General features: G+C 43.9%; 1 protein-coding gene across 1 annotated transcript in view; it reads right to left on the bottom strand.

Annotated features, from left to right (window-relative positions):
* GRIN2D (glutamate ionotropic receptor NMDA type subunit 2D) overlaps positions 1–8,826 on the bottom strand; it is a 1,124,513-nt gene extending 1,115,687 nt beyond the window's left edge. Inside the window, exon 1 of the mRNA XM_077259507.1 lies at positions 8,056–8,826. The gene's annotated coding sequence lies outside the window, so the exon portion shown is untranslated. The remainder of the gene's footprint in view (positions 1–8,055) is intronic.
* Positions 8,827–12,657: the final 3,831 nt, after the last annotated feature.

The following is a 12,657-nucleotide window of genomic DNA, read 5'->3' as shown; positions in this document are numbered from 1 at the left end:
TATCGTCGTACTCAGGACAAATTGCACAACAACTTTTGTGGTCTAATTTCTTCTCTTACCCTTGGGGAAATAAAAAAATGGGGGCGAAAAGATCATTTTTGTGAAAAAATATGATTTTTTATTTTTACGGCACTGCATTATAAACTTCTGTGAAGCACTTGTTGGGTCAAAGTGCTCACCACACATCTAGATAAGTTCCTTAAGGGGTCTACTTTCCAAAATGGTGTCACTTGTGGGGGGTTTCAATGTTTAGGCACATCAGGGGCTCTCCAAACGCAACATGGCGTCCCATCTCAATTCCAGTCAATTTTGCATTGAAAAGTCAAATGGCGCTCCTTCCCTTCCGAGCTCTGCCCTGCGCCCAAACAATGGTTTACACCCACATATGGGGTATCAGCATACTCAGGACAAATTGCACAACAATTTTTGGTGTCCAATTTCTTCTCTTACCCTTGGGAAAATAAAAAATTGGGGGCGAAAAATCATTTTTGTGAAAAAATATGATTTTTTATTTTTACGGCTCTGCATTATAAACTTCTGTGAAGCACTTGTTGGGTCAAAGTGCTCACCACACATCTAGATAAGTTCCTTAAGGGGTCTACTTTCCAAAATGGTGTCACTTGTGGGGGGTTTCAATGTTTAGGCACATCAGGGGCTCTCCAAATGCAACATGGCGTCCCATCTCAATTCCGGTCAATTTTGCATTGAAAAGTCAAATGGCGCTCCTTTCCTTCCGAGCTCTGCCATGCGCCCAAACAGTTGTTTACCCCCACATATGGGGTATCAGCGTACTCAGGACAAATTGTACAACAAATTTTGGGATCTATTTTATCCTGTTACCCTTGGTAAAATAAAACAAATTGGAGCTGAAATAATTTTTTTGTGAAAAAAAGTTAAATGTTCATTTTTATTTAAACATTCCAAAAATTTCTGTGAAACACCTGAAGGGTTAATAAACTTCTTGAAAGTGGTTTTGAGTACCTTGAGGGGTGCAGTTTTTAGAATGGTGTCACACTTGGGTATTTTCTATCATATAGACCCCTCAAAATGACTTCAAATGAGATGTGGTCCCTAAAAAAAAATGGTGTTGTAAAAATGAGAAATTGCTGGTCAACTTTTAACCCTTATAACTCCGTCACAAAAAAAAATTTTGGTTCCAAAATTGTGCTGATGTAAAGTAGACATGTGGGAAATGTTACTTATTAAGTATTTTGCGTGACATATGTCTGTGATTTAAGGGCATAAAAATTCAAAGTTGGAAAATTGCGAAATTTTCAAAATTTTCGCCAAATATTCGTTTTTTTCACAAATAAACGCAAATTATATCGAATAAATTTTATGACTATCATGAAGTACAATATGTCACGAGAAAACAGTGTCAGAATCGCCAAGATCCGTTGAAGCGTTCCAGAGTTATAACCTCATAAAGGGACAGTGGTCAGAATTGTAAAAATTGGCCTGGTCATTAACGTGCAAACCACCCTTGGGGGTGAAGGGGTTAATTGATTGTGCTTTGTAGTTTTAATTAAATAAATGCTTCATCAGCAGGAGATTATCACTAGAGGACTAGATGAATCCAGGTCCAACCATGCCTCCAGCACTGATTGCCAGTAATCAGTGGTGGGAAAACTGTCAATCATTGCATAGGACCGCCCACTGGACTCATATGTAGACACCAAGGATTTCCATGAATATAATGACGGTTTAAGGCTCATTCAGACGGACATTTTTTTCAGATACAAGAAAAGTGATCCTAGCTTCATGAGTTATTTTGTTCAGAGTTTCATCAGATTTACATCACAGCTTCATGCAGGTATGGTCCACGTTTTATCAGATTTCTTTAAATGAGAAACAAAAAATAATGTGTCTCTAGCTTCTCCTATCTAGCAGTCTGCGAAAACTTGGATGGCATCTGAGTGCTGCCCAATCTTTTCACGATCCTTTTGGTTGTGTGCACATGTGCGTTTTTGCTGCGTTACCTGCATGTGTTTCTTTTTTGTGATTTGCCGATCTGTTTCAGTATGTCAATTCATTTTTGCTGCAGATTTCACCCAAACTAATGAGCAGGGAAAATCTGGACCAAAAATGTAAATAAAAAAGCAGGGAAAATGCTCGTTTCTCTCGTTTCTGCCGCTGTGCTTTTCCTGCCAAGAGATGCAGAAATGTTTGCACCAATTACTAAAAATGTGCACATAACCTTAAGGTACCTCCACACTAAACGATATCGCTAGCGATCCGTGACGTTGCAGCGTCCTGGCTAGCGATATCGTTTAGTTTGACACGCAGCAGCGATCAGGATCCTGCTGTGATATCGCTGGTCGTTGCTGAAAGTTCAGAACTTTATTTGGTCGTCAGATCGGCGTGTATCGTCGTGTTTGACACCAAAAGCAACGATACCAGCGATGTTTTACACTGGTAACCAGGGTAAACATCGGGTTACTAAGCGCAGGGCCGCGCTTAGTAACCCGATGTTTACCCTGGTTACCAGTGTAAAATGTAAAAAAACCAAACAGTACATACTCACCTTCGCGTCCCCCGGCGTCCGCTTCCCACACTGACTGAGCGTCGTAAAGTGAAAGTGAAAGTACAGCACAGCGGTGACGTCACCGCTCTGCTGTTAGGGCCGGCGCTCAGTCAGTGCAGGAAGCGGACGCCGGGGGACGCGAATGTAAGTATGTAGTGTTTGTTTTTTTTACATTTTACGCTGGTAACCAGGGTAAACATCGGGTTACTAAGCGTTACTTAGTAACCCGATGTTTACCCTGGTTACCCGGGGACCTCGGCATCGTTGGTCGCTGGAGAGCGGTCTGTGTGACAGCTCTCCAGCGACCAAACAGCGACGCTGCAGCGATCGGCATCGTTGTCGCTATCGCTGCAGCATCGCTTAATGTGAAGGTACCTTTAGACTCTCATATCTGATTTTAATCTGACACTGATGATGATCAATATGGACATGTCGCCATGATTTTGCATTGACCACTCAGTCCTGAAAAAAATTGGACATGTGAACAGCACAGGTACGAGATTTATCTGCGAAAAACACGGATTAAACTTGTATGCGAAAAGCAGCCGTATGAATGAGTGCTTACTGAAACTTTGCCCACAAGATTGAACATCAATCTATCTAGCTTCTCCTGCTCTACAACATCCCATCTACAGATCACCATTTCAAACAGGACAGGTCCCCTTAAGATCAGGTTCAGGTTTGGATCTCCAAAGCTGATCTTATGATGTTGTAAACACAAAAGCAAAAAAAAAGCCATTTACACAGCTAAGAACCACTAGAAGATAACTAGTCCTTAAAATGAGTAGCCTGAGTGCCCGCCATGCTAATGTGTCTACAGATCTAGATGGTAGGAAAAATACTCGTAAACCAGTATGTCCATTACATGTGGCAAATTTATGGATTATTAAAAGGCTCCAATTTACATAGTTTGAGACCGTGTTCAGATTTTGGAAGTTCTTCCATGCTTTGACTCCTTCCCTTGGTGTCTCTCACACATACTACTTCTGATGAGCTAATATTCCCCGCAGACCCATGAGTCCTATCTATAGTGGGGAGAGAGGTGTTAGTGTGCACTCAATTAACCTGTTGTGTTCTCAGGAGAATACAAGCCATTACGTGGTGGTGTTTAATGTCCCTCTTGGGTGTGTAATGGGTTAATCGAATCTATCTGTTAAATCTCTAAAGGAGAGGAACACATGAAAGAGCGAGTTAAAGTATCCTTAACACAAGTGTGTGTGGACGTAGAAGCAAACTAGCAATGACTGGGGACACAGAGGGTCTGAATTAAGTTTCCTTCTTTCGATCACTGCCCTCACAAAACTCAAAAGCCAAAGAGTTTATAAAAACCATTACCTTGTACATTGCAATAATACTAATAAACATTGGATGAAGGTTGGATGGGTCAGTCATCAGTTGCATTGGTGGAAGGGGATATGGGATCCTCAAGTGTAGATGAGCTCCATAGTACCTTATTATCTCACTGGTGCCACTGGTATCTCACAAATTTGATGTCCGACCTTGTCTTGAAACATGACTATGGTTATCCCTGGTTATGTTGCAAGGCTTGTTGAAGGGTCAGATGCTGACTTATAGGGTAGCTACCTCCATTAGATAGCACTCATGTTCTTAGAAGGAGATATTTTGCATGGTTTTCCATGGAGCATTGCCAGTATGACTTTATACTCATTTAGTCTCTTTAATGGGTTGTCTACATTTGGGCACTACTTTTTTGTACTTAGATGCACATATTTGGGGCTAATAACCAATTTTGCAATTTATAAATACTTTGCTCCATTTGTCATCTACAGGACCTTTGTTTCCTGCACAATCAACTTTGAAGACAGAATAGGTCTACACACTTTCCCTTAATACCTTAAAGGGATTGTCCACTGCTCGCAAAATCCCTTCTCAATTTCTGTTTTAAAAACAACAACACATACTCACCTGCGGTGCCAGCGCCATTCTAGCGGTGTGAACACTGTCTGTCCTGGGGATGATGTAACACGAACCCTGCGGCTAGTCAGTGGCCACTTCACTCTCCCTGTCTTTGGACAAATCACTTACTTCCGAAAGAAGTGATCTCTTCTGCTCTCTTCCTCTAGATGTGTGTGATATGTCCGAAGGCGGAGTGAGTGAAGCAGCCACTGATTAGCTGCAAGGTTGGCCTGTCATCACACTGTTAAGCAATCGCCAGGAGAGACATTGCCTACACCACTGAATTGGTGCCAGCATCAGGTTTGCTTGCCATCACACTGTTACTCGATCACTGGGAGAGACAGCGCTTACACCGCTGGAATGGCGCAGGCACTGGGTCAGCATGCTGTCACACTGTTATGCAATCACTGGGAGATACTCTGCTGAAATGGTGCCACATCTGGGTTCGTGTGCCATCACACTGTTACTCGATCACAGGGAGAGACTGCCTACACTGCTGGAATCACACAGGCACTAGGTTCACGCGTCGTCACAATGTTACACCATCGACGGAGAGACACTGCCTACACTGCTGAAATGGTGCCAGCTCTGGGTTCGTGTGCCATCACACTGTTATTTGATCACTGGGATAGACAGCGCCTACACCGCTGGAATGGCACAGGAGCTGGGTGCACATGTTGTCACACTGTTACGCGATCACCGGGAGAGACACTGTCTACACTGCTGAAATGGCGCCAGCTCTGGGTTCGTGTGCCATCACACTGTTATTTGATCACTGGGATAGACAGCGCCTACACCGCTGGAATGGCACAGGAGCTGGGTGCACATGTTGTCACACTGTTACACGATCACCGGGAGAGACACTGCCTACACTGCTGAAATGGCGCCAGCTCTGAGTTCGCGTGCCATCACATTGTTATTCGAGCACCGGGAGAGAAGGTTCCTACATCGCTGGAATGGCACAGGCACTGGGTTTGCGTGCTGTCACAGTTATTCGATCACTGGGAGACACAACACCTACACCACTGGAATGGCGCCAGCAACTGAGGGGAGTATAAATGTTGTTATTTTTAAAGGTAGAAACATAGTGATTGATAAGGGGTTGTTTGAGTAGTAGACAACCCCTTTAAGACTGTCAGAAGGAGCTTACTAATGTATCGCCAGTTAGTTCATTTTTCAGCCAGCAATATAAAGTACAACACAGAAGCTAAAGAAAGCAAATGGTGCAAAATATTTAATGAAGCCCAATAGCAAACATCATTGTTAGTGCCAAATACATGCATTTAAATGAAAAAACTGTCCCCAAAGTTGGACAACCAAGACAATTCCTCCAAAGCAGGTTCTTAAAGGTTAACTCACATTAACTTTACTAATCTCTGATAATCCTTATTAAATGTAATGTTGTTTGAGCAATAGTTCCTTATTTTAATAAAATGAGAGCTAATAAGTTGAATAGATGGAGATTCTGGTTGCACAGCTTGGCCACATGGGAATGGGTTATATGTCCCAGTCAGCGAAACAGTGACCAATAATTTAGTGTAGGGGAGGGGATCACCAACATTTGTGTAAAGGAAATTGGAGCAATTATTTATTGCTTTCCAACCAGATCTTGTTCTCAATTCCAATCATTCTCCATTCCAATGAGATCTTAGACTCAATGGTACATTTTTAAAAATGATGGACTTTTTTATGTACCAGTTTTGACATATTTTGTCCTATTGTTTTTAATATACAATATCCTATTGTATTTAAGATTGATTCATATTTTGATATATTTTCTATGGACGCTTTTTATTTAAAGGACCATGAATGAGAAACTTAACAAAACATTAAATGAGTTAATATTTCAACATCAAATATACCTATATCATTCAATCTTTGAGAATTATTTATTTATACTCCATCTAGATACTGACATGTTCAGCTAAAAATTCTGATTTTCATAAGTGAACTGTAGTTTTCTTCCTCACATACAGATGGCGCTGTTTAGTCCAAGCAGAGAATATAATGGCCTCTGTTCCTTAATGATTATGGGGAGGAGCAGAAATTGTAGTAATTGGAGTATGATTTACCCATAATAATGTAATTAATAAAAAAAATAATTTGGAGTGAATTGACTGTCTTATACCCAAAATATAATAGTGGTCAAAGCTATTAATACAATAAAAAACACTGCATGCAGCAGAGTAAGATGCCTTATGGCCCAATGCTAAAATTTCTACTAAAGTATGGATGAAGCATTGTCACGTTTCACAATGATGCAGAAAATGAAAATATAATAATAACCAAGAGAAGTTGAGAACTTTTACTTTTGATTATTCTTTTTTTGCAGCCTTTTAAACCTCGTAGGATATTATATCGCAAAGTGCTGGAGGACAGTCATGTAAATGATATTCATGGAAATGCAGCCTCCAGATTGTAGAGCAGCATCTGGCTTTACATTAGATAGCACATTTTCTCCATAACCGTCACCCGGTCAATCAATCGGAGGGACGGAGAATTCATAGCCGTGCGTTTAACTATTCAGCTGCCGCGAGTACAAGCTTGCTGCATGACCCTGCTGGTCAGCAGTGGGAACGATGCAGGAGCCTGCATGATTAAATAAGATTAAATGTGTCTTCAGACCAGCTCTGGTGCCAGGTATCAGAAAAACAGCAGCAATTTGTCCTCTTCTCGTGAAGGATTGGGTCGGTTTGGAATACATACATCTTAAGGCACGTCTATCTGTAGATTAAGTATATATTTTATTTAACATTCTAGGCTACGAGTCGCCCCCCACCCACCCCTCTACACAACGGACCTCACCTCCCCCCCCCCCCCTTTACATGCCCACCGGCAAAACGAAGCCAAGAAGCAAGGGCAATTAAATAAAGAAGAAACAGCTTTTCAAATGGAAATTGATAAGCCTTCCAAAGCCAATAGCCCATGAAACGTGAAGAGAAAAAAAAAAAAAAAAGAAGGATGTAATGCAGAGGAACTGGAGATCCAAACAGAGACACGGAGCAGCATACACAAACAGACACAGGGACACACATAGGCACTCAGAATGCCAAATATTTCACATTAGAACTTGTGGCTCGGGAAACATTCGTGAAAAAGCTGACAAATGTGACATCAGACCGGTTAGCGCAAACATACCGGCTACCGTGACATGCCGCAAATCACATCCCATCATCCAAATTTTAACACAGTATGATGTGATCGATCATTTTTTTTTCCCCCTATGGTCAAAAGTCAAAAAAAGATTTACATTGAATATGTTAGGTATTTATTTCATGAGTTGGAAGCAGAAGACCTATAGACTGTTCCTTTTATGAGAATGCCCTTGATCTTTTTCTTGAAAGAGATTCTTTTTTTCTTTACCTCCAGAGAATCAGACTTCACACTTTTTACCTAAAGTGAAGCCTTTACGTAGAGAAAAAAAACCTGAATGGAGTTCCTATTTCGGAAAAAGAACTTTTACCCACATATGTGTGGGTTGGAATAAGGGATGTGTTGTGTGACCTTCTAGATGGAGAATTGACTACATAGCGGGACTCCTGCGCTACCTCTCTATTCAGGCCCTGTCTAGTGAAGAAGATATGATATAAAAGTAGGAAATCTTTCCAACTTACCTTCTCATTGCACCGCTCCGAAAACCAGTAGGGACAGAGGCAGCTGGTGGTAAGCTAGGACCTGCCAGAAGAACCTAAGCTTCTCTTAATACATCCCTGTGTCAGTTCCATTGATGTCATGCAGTGACAGGCAGAAACACGAAATGAACACAAGATCAAAACACGTTTATGCACCATTCATATTTATGTGGCCCCTTCTCGGAATGCAGTCCTCCAAAATCGAGAAGGTAAGGTTCAAGTCCTTTTATTCCCAACAGGAGGCTTGAGGTTATATGATCATATTCCTTCTTCTCATTTTCATCAGAGTTTGCTTCCAATCTTATTTTGCTTTTTTTTCTTCTCTGTTTTTCACCCCCTCCCGACAAGGTTGTTTGGAATCTATCAAGGTAAAAGGAGGACATTACACATGTTGCATTCAAAGTTAATCAATGTTGAGTAGATGGGAAAAGAAGAAGAAAAAAAATCACCTTTCCTCTGATTTTTTTTTTCCGTTCTGGTGTTGAAAAGAAATTACTGGAAAATTGAGAAAAAAAAGAAGGGAAAAAAAATTCCAATTGAAATCTTGGGTTTATGTCATGGGTTCTTCGCGAGAATTGAACCTAGCTGCATGTTGCATCTGCCCAGGTCTATATCCTTCCTGAGTTCTTCTCTCTAGATTCTCTGCTTGTGGATGGAATATAGGAGCAGTTTAAATGTCCCTTGTCATTCTGCTGTTTTCTCTCTCCCTTTCTACTCACTCTCTCCTCCTCTTCTCCTTGTTAGAGAGGCATGTCCGTGCTAAACTGATGTATTTTTCCCCCTCTTTCACACAGATGCATGCACTCAGATACAGACAGGGAGATGGGGCTGGAGAGGCAGAGTGAGATACGCGCACACATACACACAGGGAAAGCAGGAGAGACAGAAGCACACACAGGGACATTAACATTCAGAACCGATAGCACCTCATACCACGGCATAGGGAACAATTTAAAGAGATAAGTCGGACACCGCTGGCAACCTGCCTTTCCCCTCTACACAAGCCCATAGCAACACTGCTTTCGGAAGCTCAGGGCAAGCAAGGAGGCTAGTGACATTTCTGACAATGATTTCATCTTGACAAGGATGAAAAGAGAACCGCAAGCAGCTAATAAGACAAGGAGACAGAGGAAATACTGGAGATAAACATAAATTGCATCTCATAAGTGATGCATAGTAATTGACATTAACACTGCAAGAGCAAAAATCAAAGATGTTGATGGAACATCGAAAGACAACAAATTTGCACGAAAACCCAAAAATTAGATCTTCAAGTTTTTGGTTTTGTTTCTTTTTTACTTTTATCCAGATGCCGACCTTGATGTTACATTATTATATATGGAAAGGAGGTCCAGCTCCAGGTCCGTGTTTAATTAGGTGTAATTAAGTGCATTAGTCAAGGCGTAAATGAGGGAAATGACATCAGGGCTCCTTTAAATTTTAGTATCAGTTCACATAGTAGATCGGATCAGGACACTGGACAGATTACGGGTGCAGTGAACTTAAACATGAAGGATATAGGCTGTCGTTGTATGCTGTCTCACCACATCTGGAGAATCCCATTTCATAGACAACATCAGAACGTACATCTACTTTACTCGTTGCTTGTAGATATTACACATAATTTATAGTTAAATCTCCATGGGTTATAAAAGTTGTAGATCTCTGTTACTGTTTTTGAGGAGAACTGGCTCACCTTAAAGAGACCACAATAGTTTATAGGCAAAGCTCCATAAGAAAAAGTATATAGTCTAGATCTTCTCAAAGGTAAGAAACTATATTGCAAGTGCCACTTTTTGAAAGTAGGTACCCCATAAGTCATTGTCTGAACTATTAGCATGCCAAGGCTAGGTAATATGCAAATAACCTCATCAGAGAGGAAGAAGACTTGATCTTTAATTTTCCAGGGGAGCATTCCATGGCCTAAAAGTCTCCTTACACCGGCTTGGCACTCTCTACAAGGAGAAACATTCCCCCTTATACCTTAAAGACTTGCTAAGGATTAAACATTGACTTTAAAAGTAGTAACATCCAATAGGAGCTAATTTGCATAATACCTTCAAGAATAAGTAAATTGGAATGTCTAAGCTCCAATCCAAAATCTATAACAGGACCCATGCTTATAACATCTCATGTGTTGCATTGTTTTCCTCATAGGCCGGGGTTACACTTGCGAGTGTGATGCGAAAATCTCGCACGAGTCCCTCGCATCAATACCCGGCACTGCCGCCGGCACTCGTAAACAGAGCATTCAGCTGTATAGAAATACATGCAGCCGCACACTCCGATCCTGAGTGCCGGCGGCAGTGCCGGGTATTGATGCAAGAGATTCATGCGAGTTTCTCGCATCACACTCGCAAGTGTGACCCCTGCCTTATGGTGAAACAAGGATGGAGAGGGACCCTTTGGACATCCTCAGGCTACAGGTGTGCCCACAACCTTTGCAACCTTTGTAGTTACACCTCTGCTGACTACTTACATGCAAATTTTCAGGAGTTAAGAATTTCTAAATAGAAGTAATAGCTAGAATCATATGCAGTGCCCCAGAGTCCTGGTCGTTGCAGTACTGTGGCTCCGCCACTAAGGGGAGCTATGGTACGTCTGATGGCACTGAAGGAGTTCATCTGATCAGGTATCACAGACACCAATACATTTCACCGCCGGGCCTCCAGGGGGAGCTAAGGGTTCTATTCATTAGGCCACTCCTCACACACTGGTAAAACTGGGGGTCAGGCAGGAAGTTAGAAAGAAAGCTGACTGGGTTGGAACCAGGCAACACCTTGTGGCAGAGGGTGTTGTGGGGGAAGATACAGTAGGGTCTCTGTCGGGGGTGGGATCCTGACAGAGACTTGGCGACTTGAGCGAACGTAACGGGACCGTGCCTGCTCAGGATAGCGGCGGTGCCCAAGGAAGGATCAGAAGCGAGATAGATTGTGCTGAGTGAGAAACGAGATCAAAGCAATAAGGAGAACACCAGTAGGAGTCGTGCTGTAAGACCGAGGCAACATCCTACTGAGGCGCACAACCGGTGGCCGGAACGCCGAGGGAGTATTACAATATTCAGCTTCAAGCAATACTCTAAACAGCGGCAGGACAGTCAGTCTAAGGCGGGCTGTCTCACTTAAATCACCTATGCAGTCTTGGGGGGCAACTTGTGGAGAGGGGCGACTCTAGGGTCCCGGAAGAGCTCCGAGCCTACCCGTCAAACGGGTGCCGTCCTAACCGTAACATCAGGGAGGGACGGAGGATTAGCAGAACATCATCTAATCGAGTTGTGAGGGAACTTAAGAAACAGACACAACAGTTGTGGGGACTTTCCGTAAGCACAGCAGGGAAGGACCGCAACACATAGCGCTAGAAGGAAGGCACAGATTTCCACCTGCTAAGAGAACTCTGGAGGTGCCATTGGGCCGGCCGGACTTGCGCAGCCTGGTTATCCAGATTCCGGACTGAGGACCCAGAGATCTTCAGTAAAGAGGTAAAGAGACTGCAAACTTGGTGTCCTCGTTATTTACTGCACCGCACCATCTACATCTGTCACATCATTCACTGTGCGCCCCTCGGCAGGGTCACGGATCGGGCCTAGCCACCGTGACAACCCCAGAGCAGAGACTCAGAGGCCCGGTACCGGGTACCCCTCGGCCCTGCGGCAGTGGGGGGCGCTACAACTTGGCGTCATGAACAGGATCTACTTAAGCCTGAAGAATCAGGTCATGTGTGCCTTGGAACTGTGATTTACTGTGCTTGGACTGTACTTGATTGCAAAGACTGTGGATTGTCACTTGCCGCCAAAAGTTCGCGCCAAAACCGCCGCCATTACAGCGCTAAGGAGAGCGCAGGAGAAGAAGAAGGGTGTGGAGTGGGCGTGAACAAGCTGAAGAGCGCGAAAGACAATGGCCTCCCAGTCTAAATATTTCTGCCCCTTGAGGACGTGTCCGTCAGCAGCCGAGATCCGCCTACTGATCCTCAATGGGGGGCGGAGACAATGAAAGCGAAACCGCCCACGAAGGAGAGAGCGGGAAAAGGACCAGGAAGAAGAATTCAGCGACATGGAGGACGCCATGGCCAGCCGCCCGGAGCCGGAGCGTGGGGTCGGAGCCGAGGACTCCCCCAGCTACCCGGAGAGGCACCGCAGCCAGACCTCCACAGTTGATGCTGACCTCCTGCAGACGCAGCTGAGCACTGAGGCCGGGTGGAAGAAGACCATCATCGGGAGCCTCACCAGACATCTGTCGGCAGCCTCGCCTGGTCCGGAGCAAGAAAGAAGTTCCAGCGCTCCGAAGCCAGAAAGCAAGGCCCTGCCGGAAAGCGGTATGCTGCATGCAGAGATGACAACGCCGCAGCACAAGGCCCTGCAGCCAGCATTCCAGACCCCAGCGGAGGCAGAGCAGACCGGCACCGGAGGGACCGCATCTGAAGCAGGTATGAAGGACGACCCTGCCCTGATGACTGACACCACTCCCGCGACTGCTAGTGCCACAGCTGCTGACTCCGTTCCAGTGACTGATCTTGCAGCAGCCGCTACGTCTGCTGCAGCAGATGCCCATACTCAAGCTGCGCGGACCTCCATCGCTGCGCATGATT

This window comes from Ranitomeya variabilis, chromosome 4 (genome assembly GCF_051348905.1).
Source record: "Ranitomeya variabilis isolate aRanVar5 chromosome 4, aRanVar5.hap1, whole genome shotgun sequence".
NCBI lineage: Eukaryota > Metazoa > Chordata > Amphibia > Anura > Dendrobatidae > Ranitomeya > Ranitomeya variabilis.
Note: the sequence above shows the minus strand (reverse complement) of the source record. Positions and strands in the feature narration are given on the sequence as shown.